Here is a 26,681-nt window from a genome sequence, read left to right on the forward strand (position 1 = left end):
TTCCACAACAGCGCACAGGGGGCGTGTTTCCCAGCTGATAAAATGACTGCCTTATGATAGTCTTCGGATTTCAGTCTTTGCAGTTAAAAAGACTTCCTGTCCGGGGCCTGGTGGGGTCAGAGATGTTTCTAAGGACTCCTGACCATGGATACCTCTACACTGTGGCCTCGGCTCTGGACACAGCTCCGTAATTTACCACCCAACACTCGGGATAGTGTGTAAAAATATCGTCTTGATTGGGGGGGGGGGAATCTTTTTAGGTCGAAGCACGACCTGCATTCAATGCAAAGCATTGATTGCAGTGCTTCGACAACTATTGTGATCACTTTTTAGGAATGTGGACACGACTCAGACGCGCGCTTTTGCAGTCTCAGTTTTGACCGCGGGAGCGCGCGTCTGAGCCGCGCCTGCGCAGATGAACTCCCAGCCCCTGCTTTCGCGTCGCTCTGCTCGCATGCATTAATGGCACACAGACACAGCCAGCCCCCACCCCTCTGCATGCACACACATACAGGCGCACACATAGACGCACACACATACAGGCGCACACATAGACAGACACACGCACACACACAGACACACGCACATACACATACACGCATGCACCCCCTCCCCCCACACTTACCAGGGTCTTTTCGTGTGTCCCTGTCTCCCTCGGCAGCCTGCGGGTCAGTCTTGACAACAGGCGGGGCTCTCCACGACCACGGGAGCTCCGCTAGTTCACAGGCAAATCTTCCGGCTGATTACAGAAGCGCGGGGCTCCCGTCCGCTTCCTGTTTGCGGCCCCGCCCCCGTCCCAAAACAAGTTGCCTGGCTTCCGTTCTAATCCGGACTGCAGACATAAAGCCCACAGGTAGGTCCCCGGGTTTCCTTTCACGGGTAATACCTTGTCTTCTTCTGTGTGTTATTTTTGTTATCAGATTGGCGTCCGTGCCTTCTTTAGGGAGTGCGCAGTCTGTGTGCTGACCATCACTGCGACTTGCCTTGTTGTACTCTGATTAATCATTTATATGACGTCTAGTTCCCAACAGTCGGCGATGTCTTTGCGTGTTTAGACACAGCAAGTGCATTTGTGCCAATAACGTAACAAACCTGCAACCTTGAATGGACCCTTGTCCCTGGAGCGTTTAGTCTTCAAAGGGCCTATCCCTGAAAAAGAAAACACATCGTGTCAGCACGGAACACGATAGCCGAGCGAGGTAGATGAGCATTCCTGATGAGTGCTGGCTAGAAAGCACAGCTGGTTAAGTTCTTGCTGCAGAAACAGGCATGTAACAAGCTGCTCACAGCTGGAATCCCACTGTGCCCAATTATACTTTTCATACTAAGGAGTGCTGTGATATTGATACTGAGTTAGAAAATAGTAACAAAAGTTTATTAAAGCGCTATGAAACTAATCAACTGCTTTATCAAGCGCTCTACAGAGCCCAGGACAGTATTTTAAACATGGAGATGTCGAGTTCTCATTTTCAACCAGCAGACAATTGTACCTAATCTGGAATCTGTGAAACTGACTATAAAGAAAGCAAGTTCTAGTTTCCCTACTTGGCAACGGGTGACCATGGTTGGGTGTTCTCACTACTCGGTGCTCTTGTAATTTCTGTGCTATTACAATTTATTTCTAAATAGCGTTTCCACTCGATGCCTCAGCAAAGAGGCCACCAATTGAATGAGCAGTATGTGAACTTGCAGTGAGCAGGACCAGTGTGCGTTTTGTTCTGCTGAGATCGGAAGCTCTGATTTCAACAGATTCATAACTCTTTCACAAACACTTAAAGTAACAGACAGATACCGATTAAAAAAAACGCAAGCAGTACACCTAAACAATATATAGCTTGATGCATAGACCCTCAAGCAATAAGGTCAATGGCAAATCCCAAACAGTGTTCTCTGCCTACACCTGAAAGGCCATTCCCGGTTAAGGTAACACAATTCCGAGGGCCTTGCACAGATGTCCGTATACCACGAGTTACACTTGGAGCCACTGTCTTTTTTTAAAAAAAGTCTAAAGCAGTTTGCCTTCTGGGATTTGTAGTTCCACTTTTTACACTGCACAGCGTGGGCCAGACATGCGATGTCGCCCATCCCTCCTTTTGTTTTGTATCCACAAGCGCTATGGGAGTTTGTGGGCAGCAGTTTGGACTGTGTTGATGCATATTTAGAAAGCCTGTTGCTCCCTGACTTTGCTGTTGTAGGTGAGCAGTCCCAAGTCCATTTAACCCACTATCTGCTGTATTACAGCAACTAAAAGCTACACATTACCTGTGAGTAACAGAGACCACAGAGCGGAAACCGATTATACTGATGAATGCACCTCACTTTTATTTGATGAATCGTTTTTTCCTGCCCTGGTTATATTTGAGGGGTTAGCGCCTGGATCCCCCATCCACCACCCCCCCTCCCCCACATTACATTGAATGCGGACGGTTTACACCATGTTAATTGCACGCGGGTGTGTATTGATAGAGTGACAGAGGCAGGCAGGCCTATTACGTGTACTCCTGTGACAGCTTTTCAGTACTGCTGCGCTGCACTCCGCCCCCTTCATGTCTCTTCTTGACTCAGCACTGCTTGATTCAGGGCTAACTTTATGCGCCAAGCTGGGGTTCTTATAGCTCGTCCCCACTCACACGTGATGTGCAAATCTGCTCTACTTCATGCCCATGCAGACAGCTCCCCCAGAAAGTAATCCCCTGAAGGGATCTTTTTTAAAGCTGCAGGTTTCAAAATCATTCCCAGGAATGACGTGAAATGATATTGTTTTATAAAGCACACTAAAACCCAAGGTACCAAAGCGCTATTGCGAGACAGACTAATCTACAGACTCAAACCAACCAAGAAGTAAGGGAACTGTAGTGAGAAAACCAAGTTTCCAAATGCGTTTTAAGGGAGTCCTGCTTCAGAATTGTGAGTGGGCTCTGCCTTTCATCCTTCTGAAGTAGATAAAGCAAGCAGCATGCATTAGAGCCACACCTCCCTCATTTACTGATCTGATTGTTCCCGAACCAGGTTTATTTCACTTTGCCAACACCCGCCACAATGTTTGGAGCAGGTCTTCGAACCGCATGCACAGAAGACCTCTCTCCCATCCGTCCAGTACATTACAGATGGGACACAATATTTCACGTCCCTTCAGCACCCTCACACACCCTCTCACACCCTCTCATACCCTCACCCACTCTCACACACCCTCACTCACCCTCACACCCCCTCACCCTCACACCCCTCACCCTTACTCTCACACCCCCTCACCCTTACCCTCACCCTCTCACCCTCACACACCCTCTCACCCCCTCTCACCCTCACACACCCTCTCACCCGCTCACCCTCACACCCCCTCACCCCCACACACCCTCTCACCCTCATTTACCCTGTCACCCTCACACACCCTCTCACACCCTCACCCTCAACCCCTCTCACCCTCACACACCCTCTCACCCTCACACACCCTCTCACCCTCACACACCCTCACACCCCCACACCCTCACACACCCTCTCACCCTCATTTACCCTGTCACCCTCACACACCCTCTCACCCACCCTATCACCCTCTCACACCCTCACCCTCAAACCCTCTCACCCTCACACACCCTCTCACCCTCATGTACCCTCTCACCCTCACACACACCCTCACCCTCACACCCCCATACCCTCACACCCCCTCACCCTCACACCCCCATCCTCACCCTCACACACCCTCACCCACCCTCTCACCCTCACACCCCTTCACCCTCACCCCCACACATCCTCTGACCCTCACACCCCCTCACATCCCCTCACCCTCACATCCCCTCACCCTCACATCCCCTCACCCTCACATCCCCTCACATCCCCTCACCCTCCCTCACACACCCTCACTCACCCTCTCACCCTCACACCCCTTCACCCTCACCCCCACACACCCTCACACCCCCACACAACCTCAAAACTCCCTCACACCTCACACACCCTCACCCTCACACTCCTTCACCCTCACACCCCCTCACCCTCACACACCCTCACTCACCCACCCTCACCCTCACCCTCACATCCTCACACCCTCTCACCCTCACACACCCTCGCCCTCACACACCCTCACTCACCCTCACTCATCCTCACACACACTCACACACCTTCACCAGCATAGCAGAACAAAACAAAGCATAGGATAGCAAAACAAAACATAGCATAACAAAACATAGCATAGCAAAACACAATAAAGCATAGCATAGCATAACAAAACACAACAAAACATAGCATAGCATAATAAAAACATAGCATAAGAAAGCAAAGCATAGTATAACAAAACATAGCATAGTATAACAAAACACAACACAACATAGCAGAACAAAACATAGCATAACATAACAAAACATAGCAACATAATCTAAAACAAAGCATAGCATAACAAAGCATAGCATAACAAAACATAGCATAACTAAACATAGCATTACATAACAAAATATAGCATAACATAACATAAAACAAAGCATAGCAAAACAAAACAGCATAACAAAACATAGCAAAACACAACAAAACATAGCATAACATAACAAAACACAAATGCTATAGGTGTCACATTGGCGAAAGTTATAACTATTGGCATTGTAAATGACAAAGCTATTAATTTCGCTATTTTCAAAAACAAAACATAAATAAAAAAATTGTCATTTACAATACCAATAGCTTAAACTTTCCTAATGCGAGACCTATTGCATTGCAAATGCTTGTTTTCTTTGCCGCGTTCCTGGAAAGTTGAGTCCCTGCGGCAGATCGCTGTAGAGCGGGGTTCAGGGCTGCACAGTTGTGGGGCGCGGTGGGTGCGGTCAATCCCCACAGCTCCTGCGCACACTGGCGGCCTCCAGTTTCGGGTTTTCATGTTTTTCAAACTGAACAAAACAACTGAGACGAAGAACCGGGTTCTGAGGGGGATTCACAGCGAAGGAGACGAGATTCAGGGACCCGTGGAGGCGAGCTCTGCCCCCGCAGCCGGGGCTCAGCCCGGGCTCGGGGCTTGTAGCGCCCGGATCTCGGCTGAGCAGCCTCAGGGCGCTGGAAGCATAAAGGCTCCGTCAGCCCCACACCCCCAGCATGCAGCTGCCGCCGGCTGACTCGGAGCCGAGGTGTCTCCGAAACTGAGCGGTGAACTTACTAATCATAGCGGAAAGTTAGCTTAATCATAAAAAGTCAGAATAAAATATTTGTTTTTTACGAAGAATAGGGCTTAGTAAGTTTTTTGCTGCAGCCGGACAGGAGCAAAACACAGATTGCAAAGAAAGACAGCGAATAAGCGAATAAACGTAGCGATAACAGATTTGGAAATAATTTCTGAAGCTAAGAGTTATAATCAGGACTCTTCAGCACATACCAGGAGCGCTGATCAGCAATGTGTGTAAAAGGCCCGTCCAACTGTCCATGTGAGTTTCCGTAGTGTAGCGGTTATCACGTTCGCCTCACACGTGAAAGGTCCCCGGTTCGAAACCGGGCGGAAACACTTTTTACGGAAATATATACTCAAAGATGAGTTAAAGAATATAGCTAGAAAAGAAAGTGATTATCAAAGGCGACTGGCAGGTGACTTCATTTTACTTGAATATATGATAATACAACGCTTACCTGTACCACGCATGGCTTTACCACGCGTATTTTACTACTCATGTGTCTTTACCACGCAGCATTTGAGCACGCAAGACTATACTCCGCCATATTTACGTTACGATAACCAGCGTCAAAACACGTCTTTCAAAATAGAGATAGGACTTCTATGTGGACGTGCACGCCACGTCGTTGTTGAGGCTCTTTCCTTTCTCTCCTTTGGCACTGAATAGCGTTTTTTTTTCTAAACTTTTCTTTTTTTTTAAATCCGCTTGTTTTTTAGGGGGGAGACCCCCCTAACCCCCCCTTTTTATTGTCCCTTTCACCTAATGATATACACGCAGGACGAAGGAACGAAGACTGGAAGCAATGAAGCTTGCGTTGTAAAAACGTTCGTGGAATGCACCCGCGGTGAAAATACGTTTGCGTGGTAAGTGACTCGTTGTAAACGTAAAACGTGGTAATGCGTTCGTGGTAAATGATGTTTCCCATTTTACTTCGGCAGTAAACTCTTATTAATGTCTGCAGAACAAAGAAAATCACACACTCCCAATGAATTTGCTGTTCAAAAGACATAACTGGATGCTGGCACCGCCCATCTTTAGAGATGAAGATGAGACCTGCAGATGACAGGCAGCTCTTTGCAGCAGGCTTGGCCCTATTAGGCATTTCACAGTCATCATGTATTTGATATATTCTCCTTGTGAGACACTCATCCACCCAGGCCTCGGCAACCCCGGGGCGTCTTGTCACTGAGATTTCAGGGTTCAGAGGACTAGTTTATAAAGGCGCTCTATGAAGAGATAATGCAGGGGCTCACATCTTTCCCATGCAGGGTCTCACATGTTTCCCATGCAGGCTCTTACATGTTTCCCATGCAGGCTCTTACATGTTTCTAATGCAGGCTCTTACATGTTTCCCATGCAGGGTCTCACATGTTTCCCATGCAGGCTCTTACATGTTTCCCATGCAGGCTCTTACATGTTTCTAATGCAGGCTCTTACATGTTTCCCATGCAGGCTCTTACATGTTTCCCATGCAGGCTCTTACATGTTTCCCATACAGGGTCTCACATGTTTCCCATGCAGGGTCTCACATGTTTCCCAGGCAGGGTCTCACATGTTTCCCAGGCAGGGTCTCACATGTTTCCCATGCAGGCTCTCACATGTTTCCCATGCAGGCTCTTACATGTTTCCCATGCAGGCTCTTACATGTTTCCCATGCAGGGTCTCACATGTTTCCCATGCAGGGTCTCACATGTTTCCCATGCAGGCTCTTACATGTTTCCCATGCAGGCTCTCACATGTTTCCCATGCAGGCTCTCACATGTTTGCCGTGCAGGGTCTCACATGTTTACCATGCAGGGTCTCTCATGTTTCCCATGCAGGCTCTTACATGTTTCCCATGCAGGCTCTTACATGTTTCCCATGCAGGCTCTCACATGTTTGCCGTGCAGGGTCTCACATGTTTACCATGCAGGGTCTCTCATGTTTCCCATGCAGGCTCTTACATGTTTCCCATGCAGGCTCTTACATGTTTCCCATGCAGGCTCTCACATGTTTCCCATGCAGGGTCTCATATGTTTCCCATGCAGGGTCTCACATGTTTCCCATGCAGGCTCTTACATGTTTCCCATGCAGGCTCTCACATGTTTCCCATGCAGGCTCTCACATGTTTCCCATGCAGGCTCTCACATGTTTCCCATGCAGGCTCTCACGTGTTTCCCATGCAGGCTCTCACATGTTTCCCATGCAGGGTCTCACATGTTTCCCATGCAGGGTCTCACACGTTTCCCATGCAGGGTCTCACATGTTTCCCATGCAGGGTCTTACATGTTTTCCATGCAGGGTCTCACATGTTTCCCATGCAGGGTCTCACATGTTTCCCAGGCAGGCTCTCACATGTTTCCCATGCAGAGTCTTACATGTTTCACAAGCAGGGTCTCACATGTTTCCTATGCAGGCTCTTACATGTTTCCCATGCAGGGTCTCACATGTTTCCCATGCAGGGTCTCACATGTTTCCCATGCAGGGTCTCACATGTTTCCCATGCAGGGTCTCACATGTTTCCCATGCAGGGTCTCACATGTTTCCCATGCAGGCTCTTACATGTTTCCCATGCAGGGTCTCACATGTTTCCCATGCAGGGTCTCACATGTTTCCCATGCAGGGTCTCCCGTGTTTCCCATGCAGGGTCTCACATGTTTACCATGCAGGGTCTCACATGTTTCCCATGCAGGGTCTCACATGTTTCCCATGCAGGGTCTCACGTGTTTCCCATGCAGGGTCTCACATGTTTACCATGCAGGGTCTCACATGTTTCCCATGATGGGCCTCACATGTTTCCCATGCAGGGTCTCACGTTTCCCATGCAGGGTCTCACATGTTTACCATGCAGGGTCTCTCATGTTTCCCAGGCAGGGTCTCACATGTTTCCCAGGCAGGGTCTCACATGTTTCCCAGGCAGGGTCTCACATGTTTCCCAGGCAGGGTCTCACATGTTTCCCAGGCAGGGTCTCACATGTTTCCCATGCAGGGTCTCACATGTATCCCATGCAGGCTCTCACATGTTTCCCATGCAGGCTCTTACATGTTTCCCATGCAGGCTCTTACATGTTTCCCATACAGGGTCTCACATGTTTCCCATGCAGGCTCTTACATGTTTCCCATGCAGGCTCTCACATGTTTCCCATGCAGGCTCTCACATGTTTGCAATGCAGGCTCTTACATCTTTCCCATGCAGGCTCTCACATGTTTCCCATGCAGGGTCTCATATGTTTCCCATGCAGGGTCTCACATGTTTCCCATGCAGGCTCTTACGTGTTTCCCATGCAGGCTCTCACATGTTTGCCATGCAGGCTCTTACATGTTTCCCATGCAGGCTCTTACATGTTTCCCATGCAGGCTCTCACATGTTTCCCATGCAGGCTCTCACATGTTTGCCATGCAGGCTCTTTCATGTTTCCCATGCAGGCTCTCACATGTTTCCCATGCAGGGTCTCACATGTTTACCATGCAGGGTCTCTCATGTTTCCCATGCAGGCTCTTACATGTTTCCCATGCAGGCTCTTACATGTTTCCCATGCAGGCTCTCACATGTTTCCCATGCAGGGCCTCATATGTTTCCCATGCAGGGTCTCACATGTTTCCCATGCAGGCTCTTACATGTTTCCCATGCAGGGTCTCACATGTTTCCCATGCAGGCTCTCACATGTTTCCCATGCAGGGTCTCACATGTTTCCCATGCAGGCTCTCACGTGTTTCCCATGCAGGCTCTCACATGTTTCCCATGCAGGGTCTCACACGTTTCCCATGCAGGGTCTCACATGTTTCCCATGCAGGGTCTCACACGTTTCCCATGCAGGGTCTCACATGTTTCCCATGCAGGGTCTCACATGTTTCCCATGCAGAGTCTTACATGTTTCCCATGCAGGGTCTCACATGTTTCCCATGCAGGGTCTCACATGTTTCCCATGCAGGGTCTCACATGTTTCCCATGCAGGGTCTCACATGTTTCCCATGCAGGGTCTCACATGTTTCCCATGCAGGGTCTCACATGTTTCCCATGCAGGGTCTCACATGTTTCCCATGCAGGGTCTCACATGTTTCCCATGCAGGGTCTCATGTGTTTCCCATGCAGGGTCTCACGTGTTTCCCATGCAGGGTCTCACGTGTTTACCATGCAGGGTCTCACATGTTTCCCATGCAGGGTCTCACATGTTTCCCATGCAGGGTCTCACGTGTTTCCCATGCAGGGTCTCACATGTTTACCATGCAGGGTCCCACATGTTTCCCATGCAGGGTCTCTCATGTTTCCCAGGCAGGGTCTCACATGTTTCCCAGGCAGGGTCTCACATGTTTCCCAGGCAGGGTCTCACATGTTTCCCAGGCAGGGTCTCACATGTTTCCCTGGGTCTCACATGTTTCCCATACAGGGTCTCACATGTTTCCCATGCAGGCTCTCACATGTTTGCCATGCAGGGTCTCACATGTTTACCATGCAGGGTCTCTCATGTTTCCCAGGCAGGGTCTCACATGTTTCCCTGGGTCTCACATGTTTCCCAAGCAGGGTCTCACATGTTTCCCATACAGGTTCTCACATGTTTCCCATGCAGGCTCTCACATGTTTGCCATGCAGGGTCTCACATGTTTACCATGCAGGGTCTCTCATGTTTCCCATGCAGGCTCTTACATGTTTCCCATGCAGGCTCTTACATGTTTCCCATGCAGGCTCTCACATGTTTCCCATGCAGGCTCTCACATGTTTCCCATGCAGGGTCTCACATGTTTCCTATGCAGGGTCTCACATGTTTCCCATGCAGGCTCTTACATGTTTCCCATGCAGGGTCTCACATGTTTCCCATACAGGGTCTTACATGTTTCCATACAGGGTCTCTCATGTTTCCCAGAACTTCAGTAGTAGTATGTGGGGCTCTGTACGCAGAGCCTGCAGAAGAATGTGCAAATTAGGAGCGCTCTGACTGAAAAGGGATACTTGTAACAGCAGATGGCGCAAACATCAATATCAAAGAGCATTAACCTGCTGAGCTGCACTGCTAGACCTTCTGACACGTGTCACTTGACCTCAGTGTGCAGAGTGACACAGCCATGGCTGCTCCTGTCAATCACCAGCATGCAGGGCTGAGTGTAGTGAGACTGCTGCCAGCCCACAGCGCTCTCTGCTTGTAGTGAGACTGCTGCCAGCCCACAGCGCTCTCTGCTTGTAGTGAGACTGCTGCCAGCCCCAGCCCCAACGCTCTCTGCTTGTAGTAAGACTGCTGCCAGCCCACAGCTCTCTGCTTGTAGTGAGACTGCTGCCGGCCCACAGCGCTCTCTGCTTGTAGTGAGACTGCTGCCAGCCCCAGCCCCAGCGCTCTGTGCTTGTAGTAAGACTGCTGCCAGCCCCAGCGCTCTCTGCTTGTAGTAAGACTGCTGCCAGCCCACAGCTCTCTGCTTGTAGTGAGACTGCTGCCAGCCCACAGCTCTCTGCTTGTAGTGAGACTGCTGCCAGCCCACAGCTCTCTGCTTGTAGTGAGACTGCTGCCGGCCCACAGCGCTCCCTGCTTGTAGTGAGACTGCTGTCAGCCTCAGCGCTCTCTGCTTGTAGTGAGACTGCTGCCAGCCCACAGCTCTCTGCTTGTAGTGAGACTGCTGCTGGCCCACAGCGCTCTCTGCTTGTAGTGAGAGTGCTGCCAGCCCACAGCGCTCTCTGCTTGCAGTGAGATTGCTGCCGGCCCACAGCGATCTTTGCTTGTAGTGAGAGTGCTCCCAGCCCACAGCGCTCTCTGCTGCCAGTGAGACTGCTGCTGGCCTACAGAGTTCTCAACTTGTAGTCACGACCAGAGGAACAGTCTATGGAAGGGAAGTGTGTGTGGCGCAGATAAGAGGGTGCATCTGACTCTGTAGTCTGGGACGTCCTGTCGTCAATTCATATGTCCAATTAAATGCATTTGTGTAGTCTAGAAGCTTATGTAGATCAGCGTCATGCACTGATATTGATCAATCAGGGATTTAGATAGCGCTGTACTCACCCTTGAGGGTCTCAAGGCGTAAATGTAAATGGATACTTGTATAGTGCACTACTCACCCGCTAGGGTCTCAACGCGCTTGTACGAATACCGCTGTGGAACCCATCCTGGCTTTCCCTGTGAGGTGTCCACTCCTGGGCACTCCCAAGGTGGAGGCCAGGCATCCTTAGCATTGTGGGGGCCGATGTGGAGATTAAGCAAGCTGTTGCCCAGAGTTGCAGAGTGGGACTCCATGATTGGAATAGGCACAAAGGCGAGAATGATCAGGTCCGTGGAATTTTGAGCCCAAGACCCGCTGAGGTGGGGAATTGAACCCTGGTCCCGGGCTAGACCTTTGCATCAGGGTTTGCCGCTCTAGCCATTGAGCCACACTTCTCCATAAGGCGTAGGGGCGACAGTTCCGGATCAGTTGAAAAGCAAGGTCTCGAGGTCCTTCCTGAACGTGTGCAGGGTCGGGGGGCGTCTGATGTTCACTGGGAGCTCCTTCCAGGTCTTGGCTGTTTTTTATTTATTTATGCGTTTTTATATAGCGCGGACTTTACCCGAAGGTGTCAGAGCGCTTCACAATAGAAAAAGTAATGATACATGATGAGAAAATTACAAGTGATGTAGGAGAAGGCTCTCCCACCTGTTCTGTTTCTGCGTATGTGGGGACCTCTGCCAGGGCGAGGTCGGTGGAGCAGAGGTTCCTCTTGGGTGCGTGAAAGGATAATCTTTCGTTGAGGTATTTGGGTCCGATGTTGTTGAGTGATTTGTAGACGTGGGTGAGGAGTTTGAAGGTGACCCTCTTCTCGACGGGGAGACAGTGGAGGTCTCGTAGGTGTTTGGTCGTGTGTTCGTGACGTGGTGTCCCAAGGATGGGTCTGGCTGCGGCGTTCTAGATGGTTTGGAGTTTGTGTAACAGGGTTCTGTTGATACCGGCTTATAGGGCGTTGCCGTAGTCCAGTCTGCTGGTCACGAGTGTGTGGGTAACGGTTCTCCTGCAGTCAGCGGGATCCATTTGAAAATCTTGTGGAGGACATGTAGGCAGTTGAAACTGGTGGAGGCGATGGCGTTGATTTGGCAATTCATTGAGAGGGATGAGTTGAGGATGATGCCGAGGTTTCGTGCATGGTCTTTGGGGGTGGGCTGGTTCCTGAGGGTGGCGGGCCACCAGGTGTTGTCCCAGGGGGAGGTGCAGGGTCCGCGGATGAGAACCTCGGTTTTCTCACAGTTGAGCTTCAAACAGCTGTCCTTCATCCAGGCTGCAACGTCCTTCCTTCCTTCCTGGAAACAGAGTCTGGTGTCTTCGGGCTTCTTCGTGATATCCCATCCGTGTGACAGTGATAGGGCTTCCCCTACAGTGAGACAGTCACAGGGCAGCAATGATAGGGCTCCTACTATTGAGAGCCATCCACTGAGCACTATTAGGCCTCCCTCTACACTGAGACAGCCTCAGAGCACTAATAACAGGGCTCGCACTACACTGAGACAGACCCAGAGCACTGATAACAGGGCTGCTACTACCGTGGGACATCTACATGACACTAATAGGGCCTCTCCTAAAGTGAGACATCAACAGGGTAATAACGATAGGGTTCCTACTACCGTGAGACATCCAAAGAGCACTAATACTACAGTGAGACAGTCTAGGAACACTAATAATAGGGCTCGCACTGCACTGAGACACTCTCATGCCAGTAACGATAGAGCTCCCACTAGAGTGAGACAGCCTAAGAGGACTATCAACAGGAATCCCTCTACACTGAGTCAGCCTTACAGCACTAACAACAGGGCTCGCACTAGTGTGAGATAGCCTCAGATCACTAACAATAGGACTCCTATTACAGCGAGAAGTCCTCAGAGCACTAATAATAGGGCTCCCACCGCACTGAGATAGCCTCAGAACATTAATGGCAGGGCTTGCACTGGAGTGTGACAGCCACAGAGCAGAAACGACAGGGCTTGCACTACACAGAGACAGCCTCAGAGCACTAATAACAGGGCACACTCTACAACGAGACAGCCTCAGACCACTTATAACAGGCTGTCTCTACAGTGAGTAAAAGACACACAATTGATGGACGGAATGCAGGACAAATCAAAACATTCCCCCCAGTCAAGAGATCTGGGTTAAATCCATGATTCTTTTGCTCACCATGCCACCCCAGTTTAGACCTGGCCAAATGCAAATCAGTCTTGACCCTGTGCCTCATGGGAAGAGTCCATCCTGAACTGACAAGCCAGGTCTTCCCTGGACTGGAAACAAGCATCCTAGGACCGGTTTTGGGGTTTCACCCCTCTTCAGCCAGCATTTGTCACTCTACAGTGAGACAGCCTCAGAGCAGTAATAACAGGGCTCACTCTAGAGTGAGACAGTTTCAGATCACTAATAAAAGGGCTTGCACTACACCAAAACAGCCTCAGAGCACTAATAACAGGACTCTCACTACACGGAGACAGCCTCAGAGCAGGGCTTTAAGTGGGCCAGGTCACTCTGGGTCTCATTCCCAGTAGTAATTAATAGCGGAGATTGGAATGGGTCCCTGTCAGGCTCCACGTTCATGTCCTTAACTTTTTTGCCGTCCAAACATTGAACGATATCTGAACAATGTACATAGTAAACATTAAGGTAATCCTCAACAGCGGTTTAGTTCATGTTTATACTTTACAAGCTTTACCTAATTTTGCATTTCCTAGGAGTGTTTGCTATTTCCAGGACGTTGGGTCTCTGTACTTTGTCAGTGCAGGGCTCTACTCCTGGGCAGTGCACACTTTGAACCGAGCCGCCTCCAGGTGCGTATAACAGGGCATGAACAAGTGCTCTGGAGTGGAGGCAGAAGGCAGTGCCTGTTTCTCACAGTGCCTGTCAGTGGGTTAAAAAGGTGTTCAGGGTACATGATCATCCAAACCATGGCCTCTCTGCCAAGCACACAGACAATGGTCTTGTATTCTGGTTGCAATTGTTGTTCTGTGCAAATGTGTGATGGGGGTGCAGAGTCACCGAAACATTGACAAGGCAGAACTTATACCAGGTTTAGAAAGAAATTGAAAACCTGGCTTTTTCCAGGGTAATGGATGATATGATGGGTCTTATCCAAGGTCATCTCTCAGTGGTTGGGTCAGACGAAGACTCAGTGGAGTGACATACCTTTGGGGTTAAGAGTTGCGCTTTAGAAATAAATAAAATAAAAATACATAAATAAGTGAAAGAACTGTAGTTCTTACAAATGAGTGTGTGTGTTGTGTTTGGGGAGTGATGAAATTAAGGTGAAGTAAGGAAGTGCATTCAGGAGAGAGCGAGAAGAGGGTGAGAGCGAGGAGAGGGTGAGAGCGAGAAGAGGGTGAGAGCGAGAAGAGGGTGAGAGCGAGAAGAGGGTGAGAGCGAGGAGAGGGTGAGAGCGAGGAGAGGGTGAGAGCGAGGAGAGGGTGAGAGCGAGGAGAGGGTGAGAGCGAGAAGAGGGTGAGAGCGAGGAGAGGGTGAGAGCGAGGAGAGGGTGAGAGCGAGAAGAGGGTGAGAGCGAGAAGAGGGTGAGAGCGAGAAGAGGGTGAGAGCGAGGAGAGGTGAGAGCGAGAAGAGGGTGAGAGCGAGGAGAGGGTGAGAGCGTGGAGAGGACGAGAGCGAGAAGAGGGCGAGAGCGAGAAGAGGGTGAGAGCGAGGAGAGGTTGAGAGCGAGGAGAGGGTGAGAGCGAGGAGAGGGTGAGAGCGAGGAGAGGTGAGAGCGAGAAGAGGGTGAGAGCGAGAAGAGGGTGAGAGCGAGGAGAGGGTGAGAGCGAGGAGAGGGTGAGAGCGAGAAGAGGGTGAGAGCGAGAAGAGGGTGAGAGCGAGAAGAGGGTGAGAGCGAGAAGAGGGTGAGAGCGAGGAGAGGGTGAGAGCGAGGAGAGGGCGAGAGCGAGAAGAGGGCGAGAGCGAGAAGAGGGCGAGAGCGAGGAGAGGGTGAGAGCGAGGAGAGGGTGAGAGCGAGGAGAGGGTGAGAGCGAGAAGAGGGTGAGAGCGAGAAGAGGGTGAGAGCGAGAAGAGGGTGAGAGCGAGGAGAGGGTGAGAGCGAGGAGAGGGTGAGAGCGAGGAGAGGGTGAGAGCGAGGAGAGGGTGAGAGCGAGAAGAGGGTGAGAGCGAGGAGAGGGTGAGAGCGAGGAGAGGGTGAGAGCGAGAAGAGGGTGAGAGCGAGAAGAGGGTGAGAGCGAGAAGAGGGTGAGAGCAAGGAGAGGTGAGAGCGAGAAGAGGGTGAGAGCGAGGAGAGGGTGAGAGCGTGGAGAGGACGAGAGCGAGAAGAGGGCGAGAGCGAGAAGAGGGTGAGAGCGAGGAGAGGTTGAGAGCGAGGAGAGGGTGAGAGCGAGGAGAGGGTGAGAGCGAGGAGAGGTGAGAGCGAGAAGAGGGTGAGAGCGAGAAGAGGGTGAGAGCGAGGAGAGGGTGAGAGCGAGGAGAGGGTGAGAGCGAGAAGAGGGTGAGAGCGAGAAGAGGGTGAGAGCGAGAAGAGGGTGAGAGCGAGAAGAGGGTGAGAGCGAGGAGAGGGTGAGAGCGAGGAGAGGGCGAGAGCGAGAAGAGGGCGAGAGCGAGAAGAGGGCGAGAGCGAGGAGAGGGTGAGAGCGAGGAGAGGGTGACAGCGAGGAGAGGGTGAGAGCGAGGATAGGGCGAGAGCGAGAAGAGGGCGAGAGCGAGGAGAGGGTGAGAGCGAGGAGAGGTGAGAGCGAGAAGAGGGTGAGAGCGAGAAGTGGGTGAGAGCGAGAAGAGGGTGAGAGCGAGAAGAGGGTGAGAGCGAGGAGAGGTGAGAGCGAGAAGAGGGTGAGAGCGAGAAGTGGGTGAGAGCGAGAAGAGGGTGAGAGCGAGAAGAGGGTGAGAGCGAGGAGAGGGTGAGAGCGAGATGAGGGTGAGAGCGAGAAGAGGGCGAGAGCGAGAAGAGGGTGAGAGCGAGGAGAGGTGAGAGCGAGAAGAGGGTGAGAGCGAGGAGAGGGCGAGAGCGAGAAGAGGGCGAGAGCGAGAAGAGGGTGAGAGCGAGGAGAGGGTGAGAGGCGAGGAGAGGTGAGAGCGAGAAGAGGGTGAGAGCGGGGAGAGGGTGCTGAAGAAGATGAGGTGTGGGTGGTACCCAGATTGAGGAGAGGTGGGGATTAAAAGGGTGGGCACGTCTACCTCTGAAGACCACTTCCCCTTCTACAGACCTCAATAATTCAATATTATTTACAGCAAAACTATTATTTTTACTAGTTTATCTTAAACAGCTAGCAACAACCATTGACAAAGGCCATAATCCTGGGTTGCCTTAAATGTACCTCAGTTTTGTGTTATTTCCGGATGCGATAATATATCCGAACAACAAAAATGCCAGTCACCTGGCACACTGTGGGAATCACAGAAGTGTAGTTTGTGTTTATATTATATAACCCAAAACCCTTTTAGAGACCGCCCCCCCACTTCTTTAATCCCACTTGAAGCCCTACCTCTGAGCCCTAAGAACAGGTCTCCCCCGACACTGAGGCCACCACAGGGCACTAATAACACTGGCACCCCCACTCTGAAAGCTGCTGAGCATTACTGGTGAGGTGAAATAATGATTCCAGCTATCCTGGCTGAAGAAGGGTGACATACCCTGAAACCGGTCCCAGGATGCTTGTTTCCGGTCCAGGGAGGACCAGGCCTGGCAGTTCGGTCTGGACTGTTCCCATGAGGCGCAGGGTCAAGACAGATTTGCATATGGCTGGGTACCAAACTGGGGTGGCGGAGTGGGCAAAAGAACAATGGATTTAAGCCAGATCTTTTGACTGGCGGAGAATGTTTGCATTGTCAGCATTCCGTCCATCATTTGTTTGCAGTAACACTGTTCAGAGCACCATGGCACATTCTGCGGTGAGGATTGTATGTATTCGGCTGTGCCGACATCCGAGGGCCACATTTCTGGACGGACTATTTCAATATGAGTCAGGAGGGCTTCCTAATACAATGAATGAGCACAGCTAGAACTGAAACACAGTGGACCCTGGTGCCACTGCACCTGCTGCACTATTGATAGCTACGCTTGATGCGGAGAGTGAAGCCTTTTATCGCAGTCCCTCTTCAGCGATTTGATGAAGATTCTTGGATCTACGGTTTCAAGAGCCCCCTGCTGGCAATTGGCGGAATAAAACGGACGATAGAGCTTAGCAACGATTTACAGAACTATGTTATGCTTATATATAATGTTGACATTGTCTGAGACACGGGTGCTTGGTAAAAAAAACCATCGAATTAAAAGTCCAAAAATGGGTGTTACAAAATCAACTGTCAGAAGTGGGATTCGAACCCACGCCTCCAGAGGAGACTGCGACCTGAACGCAGCGCCTTAGACCGCTCGGCCATCCTGACATGTCTCTTTTCAGCTATGACCCTCTTTCTTGTTCCTCAAATGAATGCGTCTCACAGAGTCTATTGTGGTTGTATTGCCTCTCTGTAGTTTCAACACTTCCTGTCCCGGGGGCTGGAGATGTTTTTAAAGATAACTCGCGTTCCTGGAAAGTTGAGCCCCTGCGGCAGATCGCGGTAGAGCGGGGTTCAGGGCTGCACAGTTGTGGGGCGCGGTGGGTGCGGTCAATCCCCACAGCTCCTGCGCACACTGGCGGCCTCCAGTTTCGGGTTTTCATGTTTTTCAAACTGAACAAAACAACTGAAGACGAAGAACCGGGTTCTGAGGGGGATTCACAGCGAAGGAGACGAGATTCAGGGACCCGTGGAGGCGAGCTCTGCCCCCGCAGCCGGGGCTCTGCCCGGGCTCGGGGCTTGTAGCGCCCGGATCTCGGCTGAGCAGCCTCAGGGCGCTGGAAGCATAAAGGCTCCGTCAGCCCCACACCCCCAGCATGCAGCTGCCGCCGGCTGACTCGGAGCCGAGGTGTCTCCGAAACTGAGCGGTGAACTTACTAATCATAGCTAAATGTTAGCTTGATCATAAAAAGTCAGAATAAAATATTTGTTTTTTACGAAGAAAAGGGCTTAGTAATGTTTTTGCTGCAGCCGGACAGGAGCAAAACACAGATTGCAAAGAAAGACAGCGAATAAGCGAATAAACGTAGCGATAACAGATTTGGAAATAATTTCTGAAGCTAAGAGTTATAATCATGGCTCTTCAGCACATACCAGGAGCGCTGATCAGCAATGTGTGTAAAAGGCCCGTCCAACTGTCCATGTGGGTTTCCGTAGTGTAGTGGTTATCACGTTCGCCTCACACGCGAAAGGTCCCCGGTTCGAAACCGGGCGGAAACACTTTTTACGGAAATATATACTCAAAGATGAGTTAAAGAATATAGCTAGAAAAGAAAGTGATTATCAAAGGCGACTGGCAGGTGACTTCATTTTACTTGAATATATGATAATCCAACGCTTACCTGTACCACGCATGGCTTACCACGCGTATTTTACTACGCATGTGTCTTTACCACGCAGCATTTGAGCACGCAAGACTATACTCCGCCATATTTACGTTACGATAACCAGCGTCAAAACACGTCTTTCAAAATAGAGATAGGACTTCTATGTGGACGTGCACGCCACATCGTTGTTGAGGCTCTTTCCTTTCTCTCCTTTGGCACTGAATAGTGTTTTTTTTTCTAAACTTTTCTTTTTTTTTTAAATCCGCTTGTTTTTTAGGGGGGAGAACCCCCTCTTTTTATTGTCCCTTTCACCTAATGATATACACGCAGGACGAAGGAACGAAGACTGGAAGCAATGAAGCTTGCGTTGTAAAAACGTTCGTGGAATGCACCCGCGGTGAAAATACGTTTGCGTGGTAAGTGACTCGTTGTAAACGTAAAGCGTGGTAATGCGTTCGTGGTAAATGATGTTTCCCATTTTGAATATATGATAATATATTAAATTATTAATAATAAATAAATGATGTTTCCCATTTTACTTCGGCAGTAAACTCTTATTAATGTCTGCAAAACAAAGAAAATCACACACTCCCAATGAATTTGCTGTTCAAAAGACATAACTGACTAAAAATCATGTTCTGAATTCTATTCAATATAGGAGCTAAACGAATTGAAAGGTATATGGTTTATACCGGTCCAATCCGACAGATACAGAAGAAATGATAGACTGAGTGGAATCAAAAGAAAACATGCCCTCTCTTCAATCCATCTAAAGTGCCAACAAGAGTGTGAAGCTGGCATTGCGCATCTCTGTATTAAAGCGCCGAGAGGAGGCCAGGGCGCGCAGGGCCCAATACAACCAAGATAAACAAGCATTGGCAATGCAATTGGTCGCGCATTTTTTAGAGTTAGAGCTATTGGCGTTGTAATGGAAATGTTTGGTTACTTATAAATACGTTTCTTTTTAGCACCTTTAAGTGCCCTAAAGTGATGTCTTAGGGCTGCCAGATGGTCAGTGAACCATATGTTTCTTTATGCTTTGGTAGAGGGGGGGGTGGCGTCCGGTACTGAAAGTTAATAGATAGCGGGTGAGGGAAGGTGTTTTTTGAAGGTGTTGGCATGCAATGACCTTAAGATGAAAAAGCAACTCAGTCGGTGCAGGAAGGGGCTGTATAGAGAAAATATCCCGCCCATATGAAGCAGATTTTATGTGACTTAGAGTGCTATATGTATTACATGAATTAATAATTGGCTTTGATAGCAAACACTGCAAGCTGCATTACTTCTTTCATGTGCCACCTACCCCAGCGGCACTCGTTGTATTGACCTCATAAGAATAAACCACAGGACTGCCCTGCAAGGATTCACACTTTGATGCCTCGCTGGGGGACAGGCAGGTGTTTGCACCCAGAGTGAATCTCCCTGACCTGCTTGTGGCTGCAGGTGGGAGCCTGAGAGCGGCTTCTAACCCAAGGGGAGCTGAAAGGATGCTGGCACCGCCCATCTTTAGAGATGAAGATGAGACCTGCAGATGACAGGCAGCTCTTTGCAGCAGGCTTGGCCCTATTGGGCATTTCACAGTCATCATGTATTTGATATATTCTCCTTGTGAGACACTCATCCACCCAGGGCGTCTAGTCACTGAGATTTCAGGGTTCAGAGGACTAGTTTATAAAGGAACTCTATGAAGAGTTAATGCAGGGGCTTACATGTTTCCCATGCAGGGTCATACATGTTTCCCATACGATACACACAGCGCTCACCGGCTTTTAAAACAACAGCGGGGAGAGCTAGCCTCTGCAACGGGAACGGGAGCCCGATGAGAGACGGTGCTCAGCATCACTGACGGTAAGGAGGCGGGACGACTGGGCAAACATAGGAGCGTGTGAGCATAGTAGAATAAGCCCATGTGGGCCATAGAGGCTACATACGCTATGATTCGCGAGTGGATCAATGCAAAGGGGAAAGGCTCACAAAAGGAATCGGAGCAAACGAGTACAAGACACCTCGCAGGCACTCGTAGCAGTACCTACCAGGGGCATTGGGTACAAGGGATACATGCACCCATGAAAATAGGGGCGCTGGTGTTAGGAGCAATCCAACATACACTAACCCAATGCACATTTGTAGGTTGCCGAAAGGCGACTGCAGCACACAGAAGGGGATCAATAAAGCGTACAAGTGCATGAAGACCCCAGGTATGCTGGCAGACACCCTCATGAAGGTAAATTATACTGCTTTCCCTGAAACAGTTGGCTTTTAGAAAAGTGTTAATGATATGGGCAATACATTCACTGGTGTCACTCTATGCTTTTATCTTTGTATGTGGTGTCTATGTGTCTGCAGATTTAATAACCGACACAATCCAGTGCAGTGTGGCAAGGAAAACCCCCAGCCCTGAAGAAGTTGCCGCCCAACACAGATAGGCAACGAAACATGTTGGCTTCATATACTTTAAAAACGAAGCTCAACTAGAGAGTGTAGTTTTTAATAGGAGTAGGTACCCAGCATAGAATAAAGCATATCAGAGAGCCAGGGTAATCTAACTCCATTTTTAACAGGGTACCAGACTGACTAGCGGTCGTGGCGCCCCGGGGGGGGGGGGTAGATGCACATGAATACAATGAGGTTTTCACACTTTTGAGTTGTTTATCATTTTTTCCCATTGGTATTTTTCCTCTTTTGAAATTCTATTTCTTTCTGGTGGGAAAGAGCCGATGATGAGAAGTTCCTAGGTGGTTGCTCCCGTGAGGTTCCTTCCTTCCGCCCACACTTTTTCCTTTATTCTTGTTGTTGGACACACAGTAGTGCCTGAGAGTGACTAGGGCAGACACACACGGGGAGACACACAGTTGTTACGAGGACATTATAGAGATAAGCACACTCTGTTGTAAGAGGCATAGTGAGTGATAGGAGTAAGTGAACCCACACACACGAAACAACAGATGATGAAAAGGAATATAAGGCTTATAGATATCAGGATCAGGTTTTGTGTGTGAATACATCTGGAGGTGAACCTGTTCTACGGTGATGTGATTGTCAATCACCCGAAGTTGGTGTGAACTCGGGGTATGTGCATTAAAATGATATCAATAAATATAAGAGTCAGCACTAACAAGGGGAAGCGCTAATGAGAGGCAGGGGGCGCTCATGTTAGGATTGTGTCAGAAACCCAAAAACTAAGGGAATCATAGTAGGAGGAGGCGTCTACATAGTAATTGTCATCTTACTATACCACTTATATACCACTATAGGTTTGAGAGAAAAACAGAAATAATCCAGTGTTTAAAATAACACTGTGAATTACTGCACAAGTGGTGTAAGTAATTTATGTTTGTTTGTCCTGATGAAGGCTCCATAGACCCGGCTGGGCACTTAGGAGCTGAAACATGTCGACGCTCTTCAATAAGTGGTATAGTAAGATCCAATAACTTGTTCGTATATCTATACCCTCCAATATTTTTAATGACAGACCTAACCTCTCCCTATTAAAATTTTGTTTCGGTTAAGTCCTGTTTTTTTAAGAAACCTCCTTTTTAAATTTTCACTCTCTTTCTCTGGACACTGCTGCCAGAACCTGAGGTTGCCTCTGGTTGAGGCCGGCATACAGCACGACATTGGACACCCGATGATAATGCCGTAACGCTAATGTGGGGCGGAGAACAGTAATTAACCGCATTCGATAAACATAGTGTTTATGAGGGTGTTCCATGCCAACCAATGGTTGAGTAGCTACAAGTGTCCATTCCACAACTTGATTGCTTAAGTATCGAAATGGGGAACTGAATGGACAGTAATTCCTCCTCCCCACCAGTTGATTACACATAATCACCGTAGCCCCAACCTTGTCGGCTTGCTTGATAGTGATGTTTTTATCATTAGCCAAATCCCTGATGGCAACTGATTCAAGGGCTGATAGATTGTGGTAAGAGGGGTTCAAAAGTCAAGACTTCATTGGGTACCATGCTACTACCTTTTTGGAGCAAAGGTAGAAGGTTTGTATAGACCGGAGTCCTCCATAGGAGGTGGTGCTCGGTCCTGGAAGAAGGCTTGTAATCTTATTTTCTGAAAAAAAAACATGGACTTCGCAATTCTCATGGAATTTATCAACCTTGGGTGTAGGTACGAAACCTAAACCTTTTTGGAGAACCTTTTCTACAACAGGAGTGAGGGCCCTGGCTGAGAGATTAATGATTAGTTTCTCTTCCCCCTCGTCTGGCTCCTGGTCTCCACTAATCTCGCAGGTTGCTCCTGCCACTGTACTATTTTGTGCCCTCTTCTTCGCCCTCTTCCTCTGCCCCAGCCTCTGTCTTAAAAAAGTAGTGGCTCTGTACCATGTTGAAAGAAGGAGTGAGGTGGTTGTGGTGGGCCTTGTTGGTACATTGGGTAATTCCAAAATTGAGGACCTTGGTATGGTGGAATGTTATACAGGGGGTACATAGGTGGTAGGTAGTTTCTGTTTTTGTTGTTGTTCCAGCTACCATTGCTAGAGTCACTATGGGTTGATGATCCCTGCCTGGATTGGCCTGAGCTCTCATCCGAGGAGTAACCACTCGCAGACGTGGTATAAACCGCTTTCAAGTATGGGTACACCTTTTCAGCGAAGAACTTATCAATGTTTTTTTGGAGTTTGGAATTTTTTTTATCTCATTAAATACTCCTTATTGTCCGTAAAAGCAGGAAAATGCCAACTTTCTAAAAGTGACAATTTATTTATAAAGTTTTATTTATAAAGTTTTATATAGCGAGAACATGATCCCGAAGGATATCAGAGCGCTTTACAATTTGAGGGAGAGGAAGGTAATAGTTGCAGTACAGTCATCAAAAGGAATACCAACCCAAACAAATCAAATATGCATATCAAACAAAAGGTTATGAACAAAAGGGACAACAAAGGGAAATATAATATTTGGACCATAGAGAACTGGGAGGGAAGCAAGTGACTAGTCAGAATTATCTGGTGCGTTGGCACGCAGCAGCTTCACGTTGCTCTGCGTTAATTTCAGTCTCCACAAGGATACAGAACTTGAAACCAATTTAATTCCATTTATACTTCTATATTCAAACTTATTCAATGTATTTTGATCCATTACTTAATTCAGAGGCATCGTGAATCTGAGATTCAAATGCCTAGGAAATGCCCATCCAGGCCTTTATCCCACAGCATTACAGAATACACTTTTATCCTGGGTATCCATGATGTCAGAAAAACCCAATGCATTTCGGGATGGTGGCTCTTCCTCAGGGGTCACTAGAACATAAAGACATCCCATAAGAAACGTAATGACTCTAATGTCTGAAAAGCCCAGCATACAACTACCATTATACACTGCATCTGGTGACAGAAATCAGAAACGTGCTTAATAAAAAAAACAGGCTCAATAAGGAAATATGCTTAGCAAAAGAATCGCACTAGCAAAGAAAACATATGCGCTTAATACTAACGAAGCAAACTTCAAGAAAGCATCAAAAAAAGAAAGCATAAAAGAAACACATGTCTCATTTGAAAATGAACCCAACTTTCTCCCTCAAACACACCCTAACCAAGATACAGTTCATCTACCTTACCCCCATGCGGTGCTCTGTGCAAAGAAACTCCATGCAAATACATCAAGCTAAAAAAACAACAACCAAGTATAAAATGATCCAAGCAAAGTTAACCTAAGAGCATATCAAACTAAAGTTAATCAAAAACTCACATGATTCCCAGTCTGAAACCTCAAGCCGCAGTGCTCCAGCACTGTGCTCCACCACACAAGCTGTGTGAAATGAACCAAATCTCGGGGCAGATTTGCAAGACCCTTGCACCACTTTTGCGCCACTTTTCCCATGTTAAAAGTGACGCAAATGTGGCGCAAGGGGCTTGTATATCTACCCCCTCATGTGCAATGCAACCACTCCTTTTAAAATCCAAAACTGCACTCCCCAGGTGAAACCAAGCAAAATGTGCAGCTCTTAAAGAAACAACCTCATTAATATGACTGCACATAAAGAAAAGATCAAAATATCAACCAAACTCAAATGCTAGAGGTGCTAATGTTAAAGCTAGTTGTCCATGTCCTGTAAATGACAAACGAATATGTGAATACATGTAATTAAACTAAAACTATAAAAATCTACATTTAATTAAGCTTCTCTAAACAATAACACATATTGCAAATATCCAGTCCTTTACATTGAAACGGTCATTTTTGACATAACCATATCTATTAAAGATGACCTTTTGCAGTAACATCTTGTTCCCAGGGCACCTCCCTCAATTGTGATGTAATCTTATTCATGAAATGAGTCTCTGGGAGCAATCCAGCAGTAGGACAAACTTGTAAAATTACTAGAAGAAAATGGAGGAATGTTCTCCCATTTTAGCTTAACTCAAACAGTGTAGACCAATCTTCAATGTTGCCTTTGTTTGCGTGCAAGCCAGAAGCGTGCTGTGTCCAGGTAGCACATCAATATGTCACGATGATCTGGTGCGTCGTCACGCACCAGCTTCATGTTGCACCAGGTACCGCTGGATTTTATTTCTTTATTTATTTATTTAATGCGTTTCTATATAGCGCTGACTTTACCCGAAGGTGTCAGAGCGCTTCACAATACGAACAGTAATGATACATAAGGAGGAAATTACAAGTCAGCATATTACAAAAGCAAACGTTACATTACATGAGGCAATAGTGACAGTTGTGCAAGTATCAAGAGCAAACAGAATACAAGAGGTAGCAAATGATACGTTACATGAGGAAAAAAGTGACGTGTGTGCATGTTACAAAACTGTACAAAGTACAGGTAGAGGTATAAAACTGCAATAAATGGCAGATACTCAAAACACAAGAACAAACGTTACGTTACATGAGGCAATGGCGGCAATTGTGCACGTATCAGAGGCAAACAAAATACAAGAGGTAGCAAACGATACATTACACGAGGAAAAGTGACGTGTGCATGTTACAAAAAAAGTACACACTACAAGTAGAAGTATAATACTGCAATAAATGGCAGGTACTCAGACTACAAGAACACACTGGGAAGGCACTTTTATTGTCATGGAGAACAGAATTTCCTATAATGAAGGACTTCCTTCAGATAATAGAGAGGGTGTGAATTAAATTTGGAACTGTCTTTGAAGGAGGAGAACTTTGAGGTCAGTTTTAAAGGCCTCGGAAGAGGTTGTGGTCCGGAGCTGAGGCTGAAGTGAGTTCCAGATTCTCACCGCGTTGCCTGAAAAGGATTGGGCCATCGATTTTTCCTTCTTGAAAGTGGGAGGTTCAAGCAATACATTATCCGCATTACTTGATGGTCTAGAGCCTCCAGAGAGTTTCAGTTTATTCGCCAGGTAGCGAGGAGAGGAGGAGCGCAAGGCTTTGTGAGTGATACAAGCAGTCTTGTAGATAGATCTTGCCTCGATGGGAAGCCAACGGAGGGTGGATAAAATGGGTGTAATGTGGTCGCTTCTTTTGGCCCCATATATGAAACAAGCTGCTGAATGGAAAACAGATTTAAGGGGGGACAGGTGGGATTTGGGGAGGCCAGTAAGAAGAGAATTGCAGTTGTCCAGTCTGGAGAGAACCAACGATTGGACCAGGGTTTTAAGGTCTTGCTCCAGGAAGAAGCGAAAAATCCCCCAAAGAAGGCGCAGTTGGTATCGAGCAGACTTTGCAATGGAGTTGATGTGGGAGAGTAGATTGAGTTTTTTGTCGAGTATGACACCAAGGGATTATGCGCTGTCAACAATGATGGGTATATTGTTAAGTAGATTCATCTGATCCATCCATGATTGAATCGGGGGAGGAGAAAGTGAGGAGGAGAAGAGGAGGAATTCAGTTTTGGAGGGATTCAGAATCAGTTGATGAGTTGACATCCAGTTTTGAATGGAGTCGAGAGTAGAGCTTAGGATGGAGAGATCGTGGTAGAGGGGGAACATCCATTACAACGCAACTTTTACCCCGCACTACCATTACAACGCAACCATTACAACGCAAGTCATTACAACGACTTGCGCTGGAGGGCGCTGTAGGATAGGGAATAGCTTAATTTTCTATCCAACACCTTCCCTACTATCCACGGGGACTGGAGTTGAAATAGAAAATTAAACTATTCCACTATCCAGCGCCCCCAACGCAAGTCGTTGTAACGAATTGCGTTGTAAAAACTGCGTTGTAATGGCATGCGTGGTAAAAGCAGGCGTTGTGATGTCATACAACCGAGTGGAGGCCACCATAAGGTAGATTTGAGTGTCGTCCGCATAGAGATGATAGTCGATCCCGGA

The 26,681-nt window shown here is 48.3% G+C and overlaps 3 non-coding genes across 3 annotated transcripts; 2 read left to right on the forward strand and 1 right to left on the reverse strand.

The window, feature by feature from the left end:
* Positions 1–5,400: 5,400 nt before the first annotated feature.
* TRNAV-CAC (transfer RNA valine (anticodon CAC)) lies at positions 5,401–5,473 on the forward strand. Its single transcript has one exon. It is a non-coding gene; the product is annotated as a tRNA-Val (tRNA).
* An 11,861-nt stretch (positions 5,474–17,334) lies between these two features.
* Positions 17,335–17,417, reverse strand: TRNAL-CAG (transfer RNA leucine (anticodon CAG)). Its single transcript has one exon. It is a non-coding gene; the product is annotated as a tRNA-Leu (tRNA).
* An 818-nt stretch (positions 17,418–18,235) lies between these two features.
* On the forward strand, positions 18,236–18,308 carry TRNAV-CAC (transfer RNA valine (anticodon CAC)). Its single transcript has one exon. It is a non-coding gene; the product is annotated as a tRNA-Val (tRNA).
* Positions 18,309–26,681: the final 8,373 nt, after the last annotated feature.

The sequence above is a fragment of the Lissotriton helveticus genome, chromosome 1_2, assembly GCF_964261635.1.
Source record: "Lissotriton helveticus chromosome 1_2, aLisHel1.1, whole genome shotgun sequence".
Classification (NCBI taxonomy): Eukaryota; Metazoa; Chordata; class Amphibia; order Caudata; family Salamandridae; genus Lissotriton; species Lissotriton helveticus.